The sequence below is a fragment of the Loxodonta africana genome, chromosome 19 (genome assembly GCF_030014295.1).
Source record: "Loxodonta africana isolate mLoxAfr1 chromosome 19, mLoxAfr1.hap2, whole genome shotgun sequence".
In the NCBI taxonomy this organism is placed as follows: Eukaryota; Metazoa; Chordata; class Mammalia; order Proboscidea; family Elephantidae; genus Loxodonta; species Loxodonta africana.
The window spans coordinates 76,655,791-76,662,766 of NC_087360.1; positions in this window are offsets into that span (position 1 = coordinate 76,655,791).

Genomic DNA, 6,976 nt, shown 5'->3' on the forward strand with positions numbered 1-6,976 from the left:
TAGTTCAGATCTAATAGGGATATTGTAAAGATTCATGACAGAAGAAATAGGAAGGGCTTAGCACAGTACCTGGGACAAGGTAAGTGCTCCACAGATGTCAGCCATTTTTACTAGTAGACATTTGTAGAGTAGTTACGGGTGTGAAATAGCTTTGGAAATAGTATCTCCTGATGTTTGCAACGACCCAATTGTACATATAGCGGGACAGGTTTTAGCAGAGGATACATCCTTTGGTAGCTGCTAGGGGAAAGGGAACAGGTGGTAACCTCTGGCATTCGGGGAGATTTATTAGCCAAAGGTTGCCGAAGACCTCGTGAGAAGGAGAGCCTGCCTGGTATCACCAAGCGCCTTGGCCGTGGAAGTGGGTGCTGACTGTGCACATCCTCTGATTACCGAGGTGCTGACGGCTTTGCTTTCTAAGTCTCACTTTTTCATTTCTCCTTTCCGCCCTAAATTAGAAGTTGGACTCTTAATAGTTTTTATGGTTCTGCAGTTACTTGAATAACAACGATGTATGTCTCGTGGCTGCTTTATTTCTGCCTTTAAGTTAAATGGATTTGCTTGCTTTTGAAGCATGAGTTGCCTTTGCAAACTTTACAGGATTCTGTATCAGTTGTTGGTCGAATGACCCCAGGGGAGATGCTGATCTATGTCTGGGTTCTCTATCAGAAACTGTGAAATTGTGTGTCTTTAGTATCACTTTCTGCAAGTATTGATTTGATATATAAAGGGGAAAAATATAAAGCACTATTGCTGTAATGGTTCTGCCTTTGTAATGGCTTACAGTTTGTCCTTAATGTTTAACTTATTTTATTTCAACGTTCAAGGAGTGGTGCAGGTTGTTAAGGTTCTACTAGCCGAAGAGTTGGTGGTTCAAACCCGCCCAGAGGCACCTTGGAAGAAAGGCCTGGCGATCTGCTTCTGCAAGGTCACAGCCTTGAAAACTCGATGGAGCACAGTCCTACTCTACACACATGGGGTCACCATGAGTTGGAACCGACTGGATGACAACTAACAACAACAGCACCATTAGCATTCAACTATCTGGAGAACACTGGCAGGGAAGAAAGTATTCACAAAATTTGATTTGGAGAAAAGATAACTTTTGGATCAAGTATAAGTGAAGTGTTTGTGGAAAAGTGTTTTTATTTCTAGGAAAAAAAAATATATATACACGCACATATTTTTAGGTTTGAATGCAGAGGGATTTTTTCCTTTGAGGGGAGAGGAGGATTGTTGTTTATTTTTTGTTTCTTAATAATCAAGGCTGAACAGTTACAATTTCTGATTGCCTTTTATAGTATATTATTCTTTTGATTTTTTTTTTTTTTGGGAAGATGAAGTTAATGTTCAAATCTAAATAACAAGAATGAGAGAAAAGTCAACAGCTCCATGGTATTATTTCCATATTATATTTTCCTTTTACCAAATTATTTAACCTACAGCATAATTTGAAAATCTGTTTTGGAACTTTAAAGTTGTAGAGATGTAGTTGATGTCGAATTTGGAGATCGTGAAATCAAAAGGTTTAGTTCAGTAGAATTCTCACCTTCCATGTTAGAGACCTGGGTTCCATCCTGGCCAGTGCATCTCACGTGCAGCCACCACTTGTCTGTCAGTAGAAGCTTGTGTGCTGCTATGATGCCCAACTGGCTTCAGGGGAGCTTCCAGACTAAGACAGACTAGGAAGAATGGCCTGGAGATCTACTTCCAAATATCAGCCAGTGAAAACCCTATGGATCACAGCAATCCGATCCTGAACTGATCATGAAGACGGCATAGGTGCAGACGGCATTTCCTTCCATTGTGCACGAGGTCACCATGAGTCAGGGGCCACCTCCAGGACATCTAACTACAACAGCTTGGAGAAAAGAAAAACAGTGGGGCAAAGATCTCAGTTCTATATGATTTTTTTTTTTTTTTTTAGTTTAGTTACTTTTTTTCCCCAATCAGTCCAAAAACAGAAGATGCAGGTGTCTCACCTTGAAACTAGCAACTGAAATGAGAAGGAAAATGTTGGTTATAATTGGATGAGCTAATTGCTTGAAGATTTGTTGGGATGTCTGACCCCGTGGCTTGCCACGGATACTTATAACCGCCGTTCGCCTTTAAGATTTATTCGTCTGGGCCTGTGACATTTATACAGAGGATTAAGCTTGAAATTCCAGCCTTTACTTAGGGAAGGAGGGGAAAGATTCATTTAAGTCTGGCTAAATCAGATATTTGAACCTAAGTGAAAATCGAGGGCCAGCTTTGGACTATAATTAGCAGATTTTGAAAGATTTCTGTGGGTATTTGAAAGGATGTCTGTTCTGTAATATAATATCATCATGGATAGTGATATACTAGACCTGAAAGTGTCAAGTTCATGACCTGGATTGAGGATGTTTCAGGAGGAGGTAGTTCCAAGTTGCTGAGCAAGGAATTTAGCTTTGCGTCAAGGGTTATGAAGAGCCCTATCGAGTTAAGGGTCTTGAAACTCATATTTAAATTTGGGGCAGGGGTGTGGGTGGAGAAGACTCAACTTTATCATCAGATCCATGAGATCCATTCAAATGCATTTAGAGACTGAAAATCCTAGGGGTCACAAAGGTCTGATCTGCAGTCATTCATGGGGATGTCAAATAAGGGGCAATGTTTTGTTCTATTTTACATTGATCACCGTGAATCAGGTGCCAACCTGACGGCGCTAACAACAACAGGGATGTTTCTGCTGTAGAGCGTGTTGTTCATTCCTTCCAACCCTCCCTTGGCTAAATACATTTTCAGATCTAAGCTGAAATGTGCATGATTTTTCTCCTCAGTAGAGAGGGCCACTCTGTCTTAGTAAATGATTGTTTTATTGAATTAGTAAAATGGGTGCTTATTGAAGGAAGAGACATATTTATTTCTGGTGTTCCCAGAATCACTTGTGACCTAGTAGATGGCACAGAACCGGGCGGCGTTTCATTCTGCTGTACATCGGGTCACTATGAGTCGGAACCAACTGGATGGCATCTGTCAGCAACAACAGCAGGGATGTGGCTAAGAGCTTTCATATTATAAGGCCAAAGCCATGGGGATGAGCTGTGCACGGGCCTCTTCCCTGTCACAGGGGCAGTACCTGACATTGGGTAGGACGATCCAGCTCCACTGATGGCTGCTGGAAAACCAGCCTAAATTCTGCGCCCTCCAGATCAGTAGGACCCCCTTCAGAACCTCTGCATATTATCATGATGTGTTAGATGGTGAGATGACGAACCCGAGCCCCATGCAAGGATAGTGAATATGTTGTTAGGTGCCATCCGGTTGGTTCCCATTCCTAGCAATCCCATGTACAACAGAACGAAACACTGCCTGGTCCCGTGTCATCCTCACCTTCTCTCACGCTCGAGCCCATTGTTACAGCCACTGTGTCGATCCATCTCATTGAGGGTCTTCCTCTTTTTTGTTGACCCTCTACTTTACCAAGCATGATGTCCTTCTCCAGGGACTGGTCCCTCCTCATAACATGTCCAAAGTACGTGAGACAAAGTCTCACCATCTTTGGTTCTAGGGAGCAATCTGGCTGTACTTCTTCCAAGACAGATTTGTTCATTCTTTTGGCAGTCCGTGGTGTATTCAATATCCTTCACCAACACCACAATTCAAAGGCATCAGCTCTTCTTCGGTCTTCCTTGTTCATTGTCCAGCTTTTCCATGCCGTAACCGAAAAAAACAAAGCCATTGCCATCAAGTCGATTCCAGGTCATAGCGACCCTACAGGACAGAGTAGAACTGCCCCATGGGGTTTCCAAGTAGCAGCTGCATAGACCTGAGTTGAGTAAAAGGATAGATGTGAGTGGAATTTTTTTTTCCCAGCAATGACAGTGCCTTGCAGAAATGAGAATAAGGTTAACATAACCATTTCACATAAGGAGCTTATCCTTCTTAAAAAAAGGAAATGTTATAAAATTTTAAAGATAAATAGCAAATTATATCACTAGTATTACAAATATGTTATTTTTTCTCATTTCCTTGTTGACACTACTACCACAGGAACATATTTTATGGAAGCACAGGGTCATCTTTTTCTGTATCTATCAAACTCTTTGTGATAGATTTGCTAACCCTGAAACCAAACCCATTGCCTTCAAGTCAATTCCGACTCAGATAGTTTTGCTAGGAGTCATTAATTTTTTTTTAAATAATGATTCCTTACATTGACCCAACATCTGAATTTCCTTTTCTCCCATCTCATTATGTTTCTACAAAACTAGTTTGGTGCCTTAACTTTCACAATCGGTATTTTATCCGGTTGGGCAGAGTTGAAATTGTTTGCAAAGGACATTGAGTAACCTGTTGGTTCTGAAAAGAGTTTCTGACCAATGCTTTTCTATCACTGAAAAGCCAGTGGATGCCTGACAAGTGGCACCTTTGTCTTATTTCTTCAGAGCAATGTAGAAAAACTAACCACATGTGGAATGGACAAATCCTTTCCATCTTTAATAAGAAAGCAACAGAAATCAGATTTCATCTGACTGAAGGCATACATTTCTGTAAACAGTTCTGCTTCCTATATAATCTGGAGGGCATTAAAGTCAATTTTATATTGAAGAGATGGAGGCCGTTCTTTCCTTCAGGCTTGGTAAGTGCTAATACTAAAAGTATTCGCTATTTAACATATTCAGAGAAGGTTTTGTTTGTTGGTTGGCTTGCTTATCCCCTTTATTTTTATGCTAAATTTTTGAGAAATTTCACAAACAACACCATGACAACAGTACCAGAAAAAAGGATAAAATAAAAATAAAAGCTCACCCCTAAAAAATCAAACTCTTCTTAGCTTTCTTCCTTCCCGATCCCTTCTCTTTAAATCTGCAATTGTTGTAGATTTTATGTCTTTTATCATAAAAGCCAAGATCAATCAAGTGTTTTTATCAAGAGAATGTTTTATTTATTTAAATGGGAAACAGGTGTGACTCATTTTTGTGTAGCAATAGTGTTACTAAATACGGTGTGTTCCATTTTGACATGATCTTAAATTGGTAGTGGTCCTTAATTCTTGATCATTGTGGGCTTCTGTTCATATAAAAACTCTTAAATGATAGGGAAGGTCAGCACTTAGCAAGCATCCCCCTCGCCCCCACTCCCTGTCCCCTTGACCTTTATATAACTTCAGCTGCTCATTCCTTGATTCTCTTTAAGTGGAACACCTTACCTTCTAGATATGTACCATGAGGAATAGCCATTTAAGGGTGAATTAGGGGTAGAAATCAATACATATTTGATTTATAGAAATAGTGATAGGCTTCAACTTTGGAAGCCTGAATAGAGACAAAATTGGAGATGTTGTTTGTATTTGCAAATTGTGTAAATGAGTTTTTTTAACAAGCATTTGCACAGTGCCATATTTAGAATTCTGTCAGGTAGTACGAAGGATATTGGAGGTGAGTAAAATGTTATTTTTACTGTCAAGAAACTTTTCATGCATTTTCATTTTTCTTTAGGATTTTTTTTTTTATATTCTTTGAATTATCTGCTTCATTATTGAGAAATGGCACTTCCATATTGATGTGTGAATAAATATTCTGTGAATTCGCTTTATCTGCTGGTTTTAACTTGAAGCTGGATTATTCCCTCCCCAGAAATGCTGCTTTCTCTTATGGGCAAAAACTCATTTAGGTGTAGTAGAGAAAATGTATTTCAATTTATTTTATTATTCTTAAATAAAATAATTCTTAGGAATAGTTTTGTTTTGCAGAGATTGAGAAATTTTTAAGGGTTTGTATTATAGGTATTGTAGGGTAAAAATGTCTGCAGAGAAGATACCATCTATGATCCATGAATTGACGTTACTGGTGATGGATGTAATGAAGTTGAAGAGACTAGCATTAACCATCTGTAGGCAGGAAACCCTGGTAGTGTAGTGGTTAAGAACTACAGCTACTAACCAGAAGGTCAGCAGTTCGAACCCACCAGGCTCTCCTTGGAAACCCTATGGAGCAGTTCTCCTCTGTCCTATAGGGTCACTATGAGTCAGAATCCACTCGACAGCATCGGGTTTACCTGTAGATAAATGTGCTGTAGAAGAGAGGAAACATGGCTTCTGTAATGTTGCCCTGCTGCAAGAGTATGACTTTCCTACACTTCAGTTCATTATTCGCTAGTCGGCTGAGTTATATGCCTCTGTAGTCAAAGCAATCTAGAGATTTTTAGTTTTTATGTTTCCTTTACACATAAGGTATACATATTCACTGGAGATAAATTAGAAATACGTGTTAGCAATATAATAAATGACATACATGTTAGCATATAAAGAAGTAAAAATTGATCCAGTGTCCAAAGATAATTACTGCTGGTATTTTGGGTTTTATTTTTCAGACTTTTTCACTGTAATATATGTCAAATTTTTTTTTTTTCCTTACTAAAACAAAATTAAAGTCCATACTTTGTTTTAAAGCCCAGTGTTAGGTTGTTTAGGGGTAGGGTAAGGTCAGGGGTGGATTAACCGGTAAGCACAGCGTGTACTGGCTTATAGTAAGCAAGGCACACATGGGCTTAATTATGTTTACTTACTAATCTGTAGTCCACAGTTTCATAACTCCTATGAAATTGTGCACTACAAATTAGTAGGTAAACACAATTAAGCCTTTGTGTACCTTGGTTATCCAGTAAATCCCTCCCTGGGTAGGGTGGCATGAGAAGAGGAAGATTTCTGTCTACATCATGCCTTCCATGTAAAAAAGAACATATAATAATACTTGCGTGGGCTTCGGATTTATTTATTTAGAAATCTCAGCTCACTATAATAATCATGCATGTTTTGATACAGATTTTTACTTAAAGCATAGTGAAATAGCAGTTTCAGTTAGAAAATCTGTGTTTTGGGTGGGAATGTTTTATTCTGAAAGGTTGAGATGGCTCCACACATTAAATGTTTTAAATGAAAACAGAGAAGCTCACACGTATTTGGTAAGGCGTAAAATACATAATTATCATGTTTTGTCTGCTTCTGGGC